The following is an 11,329-nucleotide window of genomic DNA, read 5'->3' as shown; positions in this document are numbered from 1 at the left end:
GATGTAGCAACTGACTACTGGCCCTAGCAGCAAGTGTACTGGCGCTAGCCTCACCCATGGGGAACCTCAAGCCCGTATCCCTTTCCACAAGCATCTCTCTTGTGGCTGGGCACGGTGGCTCATGCTTGTAATCCCAGCACTTTGGGAGGCCGAGGCAGGCGGATCACCTAAGGTCAGGAGTTCGAGACCAACCTGGCCAACATGGCAAAACCCCGCCTCTACTAAAAATCCAAAAATTAGCCAGGTGTGGTGACGCATGCCTGTAGTCCCAGCTACTCATGAGACTGAGGCAGGAGAATCTCTTGAATCCGGGAGGCGGAGACTGCAGTGAGCTGAGATTGTATCACTGTACTTCAGCCTGGGTGACAGAGCAAGACTCTGTTTCAAAAAAAAAAAAGCGTCTCTCTTGTGTTTTCTCCTGTTTTCAGCTGCATTTCTCTAAAGTTGTCCATAATCACCATCACCACTCTCCCCTCCCGGCCTTTGCCTGGGACCAGCTCCCCCTCCTAACCCCCTAGTTCCCAAATCCTATAGACCCATCTCTGGTTTCAGCTAATTTGGCCTCTTCAAAGCCTCGGCCCTGCTGGCTTTCTCCTGCCCCAAGCCCTGTCTCCCTTGGGTGCCTGCGAAGCCATGGCTGCCGGGTTTCCTCCTACCTCACTGCCTCTCCTTCTCAGCCTCCTTCTCCAGCTTCTCTTCCTTGTGGGTGAAGCTCTGGCTGTGGAGGCCTCACCCTTGGCCCTCCCCACACGATGAGCTCATCTTTCTATTCACATGCTGGCGACCTCCCTGCTTGCTTTCTGGCCAAGCCCTCCCTTTTGACCACAGGCCCACATGTCCAGCTGCCCCTGGACACTTCCCTTGGACACACATAGGCCTCTCAGCCTCAGCATGTCTAACGCTGGTCCTGGCAGTCATCGTGCCCCACCACATCCTCAACCTTCATGCCATGCAATGGCCTCCAAATCTCTTGCCGTGTCCCAAGCCCTGGGTTGGGTGCAGATACCTCATCATAGCCTTTATAGCAGTTGCCATTATCACCATTTTACATTCAAGGGAACTGAGGCTTCCAGAGGCGAAGGGAATTGCTCAAGCTCTCAAGCTCAAGTCCATTTGCATTGGAGTCTTGGACCAGCCCCAAGATTCAAACTCAGGTGCACCTGAAGCCAAAGTCTGGGCTCTTGAGAACTGTGTTAATACGGGGCTGTGTTGGTCACCTGTGGCACCTTAGACTTCATCCTGAGGGCAAAGGAGAGCTTGGAATGGTTTTGAGCAAATGAGACCCCCATCCCAGGTGGCCAGGAAATGGATCTGGGGAAGAGTGGAGGCTGATTAAATTATTATCGCTTTTAAATTTTATTATGATTATTACTTTATTATTATTATTACTTTTAGTTAGCGATGGGGTCTTGCTCTGTCACCCAGGCTGGAGTACAGTGGCACAATCACAGCTCACTGCAGCCTTGAACTCCTGGGCTCAAGCAATCCTGCCATTTTAGGCCTCCATAGTAGCTGGGACTATAGGTGCTCACCACCACAGCTGGCTATTGTTTTTTAAATTTTTTGTAGAGACAGGGGTTTCACTATGTTGCCCAGGCTGGTCTTGAACTGCTGGCTTCAAGTGATCCTTGAGGCTGGTAGTCTGCATCCAGATGAGGGACAGAGTAGAGGTCTGTTCAAACAAACTGAGCTCGAGGCGCCCCTGAACATGCAAAGGCTGAGCCCAAGACATGTGGAAGCCTGTGGGCTCCAGCACGTTGCTCCTGTAGCGTGGGAGCCCTGGAGGTTGCCGACTCCCCTCTGAGTACCCTAGGCATGAACTGAACTCCCCCTGTCCCCACCATTTTTCAGAGCTATCCCACCTGGGCTGGGCACCTGGAAACCAGGCCCTTCAGTTAAGGAACTGAAGGAAACCTCCCCTCCAGTTACCAGAGAGAGGGGGCAGTAAGACACAGAAAGCCAGGAGCATCACTTGTGTTTTCAGCCTGTGTCTGGCACCCTCCTCCGAACTTTTACTGTCTCCAGGATTAAAGGCAGATGTTTGGGGATTAGGGTCCTTGAGTTTGCAAAACAGAGAGAGTGTGCTCTGCAGGGCTTTCTGGACCAGTCCCAGGGGGAAAGCAAGCCCCAGCTGAGAGCATGTGGAAGGAAAGCTTGATTGACTCTGGATGAAATCCTTCTAGGATCTGTCTTGTATCCTCCAGTGTGACTGTGTGTTTGTGGCATGCCAGTCCTTGTGCTTAGCTTGCTTGGTCTTTATTTTATTTACTATCCTCACATCATCACTATGAAGTAGGTACTATCATTATCCTTATCCTATACATAAGGATAAGGCTACAGACCTTTTACTATTTGCTGCTCGATGAAAAACAAGTCTCCCAGCGACGGAATTAAGGCAACTTGATTGTTAACACTCATTCCAAAGCTTGTCTCCTTACAGCTTCCATCACCCCGATTCAGGCCTTTTCTTGGCAGAACAACTGCAAAAGATACAAAAATTAGTTGCTGTTGGCTGACTGTTTTAATTTATTTGCATATACATAATTCAGCCCCACCCCTGGTGGCTAATGCGCCCCCTGGGGAAGCTGTGGCTGTCTTCTGATTGCTGGTGGGGAGGCCTGTGTGTGTTGTTTTTTTAAATAAACTGAAACCAGATGGCAGGGGGTTTTGTTCACAGCCTTGCCTACAATTTTCTCCAGCGAATTCCTTGAAAAGTCAACCACCTATGAGTGGTGCCTCTGCTCCGTGGAGGTCCCTCACCGCTGGTATGCAAATATCGAGCAGGGTTGATATTTCTCAAAGAAGAAGAAAAAGAGCTTCTTGGCCTGAGGGCTTTCCAGAATGCGGGGTCATCTCCTGGTTGCCCCCAATTTTAGGTCTGTACTTACAGTTATCGTCCTCGCTCTCCTTCCCCCTCATGTTGGGAGTGGGCTGGGGTGGGGGAGCCTTGGGCCGGGCTTGAGTCAAATCACTTAGACAAACCACTTGGTATAAAAATGTGAATTCCAGACCCCCACCTATATCCCATTTGCAGCACTGACCTCTGGCATGAGACCCCAACTCTCCAGTTCGTTTCATTTTTGCAGTCAGTGTGGAGGGGTTACTTTCCTAAAGGGGCCCGAGCAACTCCTGCTTCCATCCTGGGAAACCAGAAGCTGGAGGTGGTTATCGAAATATTTTTAACCGCCAGCCAGGTCCAAGGCTTTGTAATGCCCCGGGAGCCCTCATTAAGCGATTCCTTGTTCAGAGAAATGAGGTGAGTGTACCCACTGGTCACCCTGCCAGAGGTTTAGTATTTTTTCTTTGGAACGTGAATTGGGCATTGTCGTAGTGAAGTGTGACCCAGTCCCCAGGCAGGGGAGAGCACTTTTTTCCCAGCTTTGACCTTCATTCCTAGCTCAGAACACCTTTCTTTTGGATCCCAAGCTTTTTCAGATAATTGTGTCAGGTTACATAAGGCTCTGAGATATGAACACTCAAAGGAAATTCCGGTGAGAGCAGGTCTGAGAGGTTCCGGCACATAATTTGCTTTAAAGTATTCGAGGAAAAACTCAGGTGTCTGAGGCCAGCACATTTTTGAAATAAAATAAGAGCAGCCAACAACTTTGCATGGATGTGCCATTCCCCATAGAAATGAACGAGCAAAAAGACAGATTTCATACTGAAAGGAGATACCCCTCCCCAGGGAGCCTCTGCAGGGGCAGGAGGGGGCTGGTGGGGGAGATGGGGGAGTCAGTTGCAAGAGAACAGCTTGGACCAGGCTGCCTTTGGAATGGAAATCTTCACCAGCCAGGATCACTTTTTTCCCCCCTTTCTGCATCTTAGGTGACACGTGGTAAATACAATACTTCAGTTTTCCAAGAAACATAAAATAAAAACTGAATTACTGGCAGAGACGCTTAAAAATCTTTGGTTCCTAGGACTCCGCGGGCACATTTTCCACACACCATGATTTTTATTTCATTTGCCTCTGAGGGGCGGCCCTCCAGCAGTTCTGTTGCATAAGGTACTGTTTCCAAACACCTTGTCCCCAACTGGTGACACAGAGTAAGTTTTATCTAGGTCTGAGAAGAGTTCTGGAAGAGTGACATCGTGTTCCAAGTCGCACCGGTTACAATCAACAGTAGGAGGGTTGCCAAATATCTCACCAAGGAAGCTGAGAGAATATTTTAAATACTAAAGGGCACTTCTTTCTTAAAGCATGAAGTGGTCGTAAAAACCACTTAACAGAAGAATATTAATGGGAGGAGAGTGCCTTGAATGCAGCAAAAAGCTTTACAAGGGACATGGGAAAAATAGATTTACTATGTTGAAGACGTAGGAAAGTCCATTTTTACACAAAAATAATTTGGCTATTTACACAAAGCTTCACAGAATTCCTATAAGTAGCACTATCCTTTTTTATTCCTCATGTGTTTGACACACATTTCTTTCTTTATGATGATTATTTTTAGAGACAGAATCTTGCTTTGTTGCCCAGGCTACAGTGGTGCAGTCACTCATAGGTCACTGCAGACACGAACTCCTGGGCTCCAGGGATCCTCCCCTTCTCAGCCTCCTGAGTAGCCTGGACTGCAGGCATGCGTCAGCATGCACCGCTATTTAAACAATGTTTTGTAAAGGATCTTGCTATGTTGCCCAGGCTGGTCTTAAACTCCTGGGCTCAAACAATCCTCCCACCTTGGCCTCCGAAAGTGCTGGGATTACAGCGGGAGGCACCGTACCCGGCCTCAATACACATTTCTTGAGTGCTTAGTGTGTTCTAAGCACTTAGTGGGCTCCGTGCTAAGGAAGCAATAGTAAACAATACAAACATTATTCCTCCCCTGTGGGAGGAATAATAATTCCCTCCTCTTCTGTCTGACTGGAGGGACAGGCCCTTATCAGATCATTACACAATCAAGGAGACCCGGACAGAAGGAACGAGAAAGCAGAGTCCCATGATGCTATGGGAGTGATGGCCTCTATTCTGGGGACCAGAGAGGGCTTTCCCAGAGGAAGTAAGTTTCCAGGTAGTGTGAGCTTCAAATGAGAAGGCTGTGGGATAGACAAAGCTGCAGTCAGCCTGAGCCAGGGCACATGCAAGGTCTTGGAGACTGCAGTGGCCACAGTGAGGAGGAGGTTTCTATTCCAATTTCATGGTATATGGAAATACCTCTCCCTAAGGAGCAGGGAGTGTTGTTGAGGGTTGTAAGCAGGAAGTAAAAGAATCAGCTTGGTGTGGGTTTTTAAAATTTTGTTTTTGTTCTAAGACAGCCACAAGTTGTAAGGAGAACGGACTGATAGGGGTGGGGACAGGGATAGGGAGGGCCCCTGTCGAAATCAAGAGCCAGTCAGGAGGCCAGGGCAAGAGATGCTGGTGGCCATGAAGACAAGCCAAGTGGATAGGCTGAGTCATCCAGGGCCCATCGGAGAGGGTACTGTGACCCAGACGAAGTGGGCCCAGACAGCGAGAGCTGTGGCTGATAATCTCCCACCCAGTCTAATTTAATAATTAAATTTAATTCCGCTTGTTGATGATTTGGACAGCATCGTTTCCTGGTAGAAAGACAAGGACGGTCTGGATGGGAGGCACCCATGATTGCTACCCATCGAGCAGTCTTTGGGTACGCTATATGCATGGCCACATTTTCAGGCCTCATCACAGGCCTAGGCAGTAGCTATTGTTACCCCCACTTCACATACAAGCAAATTGAGATTATTAAAGTTGAAGGATTTTTGGCCAGGTGCAGTGGTTCACACCTGTAATCCCCAGCACTTTCAGAGGCTGAGGTGGGTGCATCGCTTGAGGCCAGGAGTTGGAGACCAGCTTGGCCAACATGGTGAAACCCTGTCTCTACTAAAAAAAAAAAAAAAGCAAAACAAAAACAAATAAACAAAAATTAGCCAGGCATGGTGGTGGGCGCCTATAATCTCAGCTGCTCAGGAGGCTGAGGCAGGAGAACCGCTTGAACCTGGGAGGTGGAGGTTGCAGTGAGCTGAGATTGTGCCACTGCACTCCAGCCTGAGCTACAGAGCAAGATGCCGCCTCAAAAAAAAAAATTATCCAAGGTCACCATCTTATAACTGGCACCATTGAGATTGAACCACTAACCTGCCCTGGGACAGGTGAAGAATGCCCAGAACCCTGGGATCACACTGGCTCTAATTATGGACGTATCTGTCGGTTCAGGCCCAGGGTGGGATGAGCCAGCTTTGCCCCTGTGGAGTCTCCTCTGGCAGCTCCCAGGAGCCCTGTAAGTCAGCTCACACGTGTGTATGCATACCTGGAAAACCACAGTTGGCCTTTTTCTCCCTGTGGCCCTGGGCTGTTCTATCCTGGGCAGACCTGCCTTGCGAATCACTGGCTGCAGCTCTGGCTAGGAACAAGTCCTGCCCAAGGGGCTGACTTCTATAAAATATGTCTCAAGTTTTCATAGAAATTGGCCAGGTTGGGGGAGGGGGTGTTGTTGGGAGGAGCTGGAACAACACAAGGTAAAGAGAACCCTGTGGGAAGAGGCCTGAGGGTGAAAACAGATGTTGCCGGTTCCAGGAGCTGCAGAATTGTCACAGAGGACAGGAAGGAGCTCCACATACCAGAAGCCTGCCCAGCAGGGCATTGGAAGCCACACTTTGTCATTTCAGTTGATCCTAAAGGCAAAAGGGAGCCCTGGAATCTCTTAAGCAAGGTTGATGAGGTTGTGTTTTCACATTAGAAAGATTTCTCTGGCACCTGCCAGGCAACGTGTGGCTTTCCTCAGTCGGTGATGCCCTGCACAATGTCAGCTTCTGGATTGGGGACCACACAAGGATGACAGACTCAGAAGGAGGAGGATCAGCGTGAGGTCAGGAGTTCGAGACCAGCCTGGTCAACCTGGTGAAACCCCAACTCTACTAAAAATATAAAAATTAGCTGGGTGTGGTGGTGCACGCCTGTAATCCCAGCTACTCAGGAGGCTGAGGCAGGAGAATTGCTTGAACCTGGGAGGTGGAGGTTGCAGTGAGCCAAGATCGCGCCATTGCACTCCAGCCTGGGTGACTCCGTCTCAAAAAAACAAATGAACAAACAAACAAAAAAGCATGATCAAACTGCCTGTGCTTTTCAGAAGCAGATTTGGGGTGAGAGAGTCATCTTCTCACAGAGCCTGGCCTGGAGTCACGCACAAAGACATCAAGGGAGGCCAGGCGCCATGGTTCACGCCTGTAATCCCAGGATTTTGGGAGGCTGAGGCGGGTGGATGGCTTGAGCTCAGGAGTTTGAGATCAGCCCGGGCAACATAGCAAGACCCTGTCTGTACCAAAAGTACAAACAAACAAACAAACAAAAACGAGCTGGGTTGATGGTGTATGTCTGTAGTCCCCAGCTACTCAGGAGGCTGAGGTGGGAAGATTGTTTGAGCCCAGCCGGCGGAGGCTGCAGTGAGCCAAGATCACGGCACTGCGTTCTAGGCTGGGTGACAGAGAGAGAACTCATCCCCCTGTCCCCCCAACCCCACCACCCCGCTCAAAAAAAAAAGATGTCAAAGGAATCTGAGCTGTCACTCGGATTTTTGTTTCAATTGAAAACAGCTTTCACTGGGCATATATATGTGCATTTAACCCTGTTTGCAAACCACTGTATCCATTTCGTATTGCTGCTGAAACAAATGACTGCCAATGTGTCATCTTGACAGTTCTTGAGATCAGTAGTTGAAAATGGGTCCCCCTGGGCTAGAGTCGAGGTAACAGCAGGTGGATTCCTTCTGGAGGCTCTAGAGGAGGGTCTGCCCCCTAGCCTTTTCCAGCATCTAGAGGCTGCCTGCATTCCTTGGCTCAGGCCCCTTCCTCCATCTTCAAAGCCCGCAGTGTAGCACCTTCAAATCTCTCTGACCTCTGTCATTATGTGGTCCTTCTCCCATCTGACCCTCCTGCCTCCCTCTTATAAGGACCTTTGTGACTACACTGAGCTCACTCAGATAACCTGGGATAATCTCTTCCATCTTGAGATCTTCATCTCATCTGCAAAATCCCCTTTGATATATCACGTAACACATTCAAAGGTTCCAGGAATTAGGGCGATGACATCTTTGTGGCGCTATTATTCAGACTACCACCTCCTCTAACAAATAAAAAGAAGGAAGGATAGTCTGGCAACTGAGAGGAGGATGAGCTGGAAGTAGGCAGGCTGATGTTAGGGAGAACTGGAGGCTGCTGCAGGCTCAGCAAGGAAGATGCTGGTGGTCTGTGCTGGGGTGGAGAGGAAGGAATGGACACAGGATGTGTTTCAGAGTGAGGGCAGCCTGGTTATGGGCACTATCTGGTTTAAGTGGGCAAGGACTAGCAGGAGAGACATGGGAAGATAAGCCTGAGTATACAGATGGGCTGACTGGGTAGATGTTGGTGACCTTCAGAGGGCCCAAGGGGAGGAGCAGTTTTGCGGCAAGGACAAAGAGGGCATGAAGGGATGTGTTACATCCCAGACACCGATGAGACATCCAGGAGAGAAGCCCCTGAGTCAAGTGGATCCAGGGCCTTTTGGGTCCCTCCCCTTATTATGAGAATATATGGACTCATCTTTCACTTTGTTTTTACATTTTTATTTGTATTTGCATTTATTTATTTATTTAGAGACAGAGTCTTGCTCTGTTGCCCAGGCTGGAGTGCAGTGGCACAATCTCAGCTCACTGCCACCTCTGCCTCCTGGGTTCAAGTGATCCTCCCATCTCAGCCTCCTGAGTAGCTGGGATTACAGGCATGGATCACCATGCCCAGCCAATTTTTGTATTTTTGGTAGAGACAGGGTTTCGTCATGTTGCCCAGGCTGGTCTCAAACTCCTGACCTCAAGTGATCTGCCTGCCTCAGCCTCCCAAAGTGCTCAGATTACAGGTGTGAGCCACTGTGCCTGGCCCCGCCTTGTTTTAAAAAATATTTATGTATTATTATTATTATTATTATTATTTTATTTATTTTTTTTTGAGACGGAGTCTCGCTCTGTCGCCCAGGCTGGAGTGCAGTGGCCGCATCTCAGCTCACTGCAAGCTCCGCCTCCCGGGTTCACGCCATTCTCCTGCCTCAGCCTCCCGAGTAGCTGGGACTACAGGCGCCCGCCACCTCGCCCGGCTAGTTTTTTGTATTTTTTTAGTAGAGATGGGGTTTCACCGTGTCAGCCAGGATGGTCTCGATCTACTGACCTCGTGATCCGCCTGTCTCGGCCTCCCAAAGTGCTGGGATTACAGGCTTGAGCCACCACGCCCGGCCATTATTATTATTTTTTAACGATATATGATCTGACTGGGCACAGTGGCTCACGCCTGCAATCCCAGCACTTTGGGAGGCTGAGGTGGGCGGATCACCTGAGTTCAGGAGTTTGAGACTAGCCTGGCCAACATGACGAAACCCTGTCTCTACCAAAAATACAATAATTGGCTGGGCATGGTGGCAGGTGACTGTAATCCCAGCTACTTGGGAGGATGAGGCAGGAGAATCACCTGAAACCAGGAGGTGGAGGTTGCAGTGAGCTGAGATCACGCCACTGCACTCCAGCCTGGGAGACAAAGCGAGACTCTGTCTCCAAAAAAAAAAAAGAGAGAGAGAGAGATAAGAATTTTTTTTTTTTTTTTTTGAGACAGAGTCTTGCTCTGTTGCCCAGGCTGGGGTGCAGTGGCCGGATCTCATCTCACTGCAAGCTCCGCCTCCCGGGTTCAGGCCATTCTCCTGCCTCAGCCTCCCGAGTAGCTGGGACTACAGGCGCCCACCACCTCACCCGGCTAGTTTTTTTGTGTTTTTTAGTAGAGACGGGGTTTCACCGTGTTAGCCAGGATGGTCTCGATCTCCTGACCTTGTGATCCGCCCGTCTCGGCCTCCCAAAGTGCTGGGATTACAGGCTTGAGCCACTGCGCCTGGCCTTTTTTTTTTTTTTTTTGTGACAGAGTCTCACTCTCACCCAGGCTGGAGTGCAGTGGTGCGATCTCGGGTCACTGCAACCTCCGCCTCCTGGGTTCAAGTCATTCTCCTGCCTCAGCCTCCCGAGTAGCTGGGACTACAGGTGCGTGCCATCACACCTGGCTTATTTTTGTACTTTTAGTAGAGATGGGGTTTCACCACGTTAGCCAGGATGGTCTTGATCTCTTGACCTCGTGATCCACCTGCTTCGGCCTCCCAAAGTGTTGGGATTACAGGCGTGAGCCACTGAGACCAGGTGAGAGATAAGATCTTACTCTGTCACCCAGGCTGGAGTGCAGTGGCATGATCGTAATTCACTGCAATCTTGAACTCCCGAACTCAAGTGATTCTATTCTCCTGCCCCAGCCTCGTGAGTAGCTGGGACTCTAGGCACAGGCCACCAGGCCTGGCTATTTTTTTCATCTTTTGTAGAGATGGGAGTCTCTCTATGTTTCCCAGGCTGGTCTCAAACTCCTGGCCTCAAGTAATTTTCCTGCCTTAGCCTCCTTAAAGTGCTGGGATTACAGGTGTGAGCCACTGCATCCAGCCTCATCCTCCATCTTGATTTCTGGGTCATAATATCTGTTTGACCCGATGTTTTCCAATTCCAGATAAGAATTAAGGAGTTAGCTTGTATTCTGAAGCCAGAATAGCATTGATATTTATCCCACATTGAGTTTGAGTTTATCAATCTTAAAAACAAGAACTTAAGTAATAGGTTATGTCACTTGCACAAGGACCCACGCACCTGTCATGTGACAGAGCAGTAGTTATGTTGCCTAATAAAACATACAATAAGTATGCTTGTGACTTATACATTTTAGAGATAAGGATGTTTTCTCTCCCTATCTGTCATATCTGCCTTGGAGATGTGCACAGGACAGATAGCAGAAGACAAAGTGTCTTCCTGTCTTTTGAGAAAGCCTGAGCTCATAGAAGATTCCATTCTGAGTGTCCCCAAGGAGAAGGGGAGAGGGGACTTTTAGGGAAACCAAGTTAGCAGGGAAGTCTCCCAGGTAAAGAAAGGGAAGTGAGGCTGCAGGTCCTGGAGCAGAGGAAGCAGGTGTCTGTCCCTGGCAGCCCCAGGGAGAGGCAGGGGCCTCATCAGGGATGGCCTTATAGAGCCCAAACCTGAACATCTTTGTGGACGGGGGCAATGGCTGTGGCCTCAGTACCAGACAAAACCCTGACCAGAGGGTTTTTTGCTTGTTTGTTTTTGGTTGTTTTTTGCTGTAGGAAAACATGAGTCCTTTGGGATTACCTAGCTAAGAGGAGTCCAGTGGAGACTGAGACTGAATTTCCCGGCCGGGCAGGGGCTCACGCCTGTAATCCTAGCACTTTTGGAGGCTGAGATGGTGGGTCGCTTGAGTTCAGGAGTTCGAGACCAGCCTGGGCAACACGGCAAAACCCCGTTTCTACAAAAAAATG

Source organism: Macaca fascicularis, chromosome 20 (assembly GCF_037993035.2).
Source record: "Macaca fascicularis isolate 582-1 chromosome 20, T2T-MFA8v1.1".
Lineage (NCBI taxonomy): Eukaryota > Metazoa > Chordata > Mammalia > Primates > Cercopithecidae > Macaca > Macaca fascicularis.
This window is presented reverse-complemented; position numbering follows the sequence as displayed.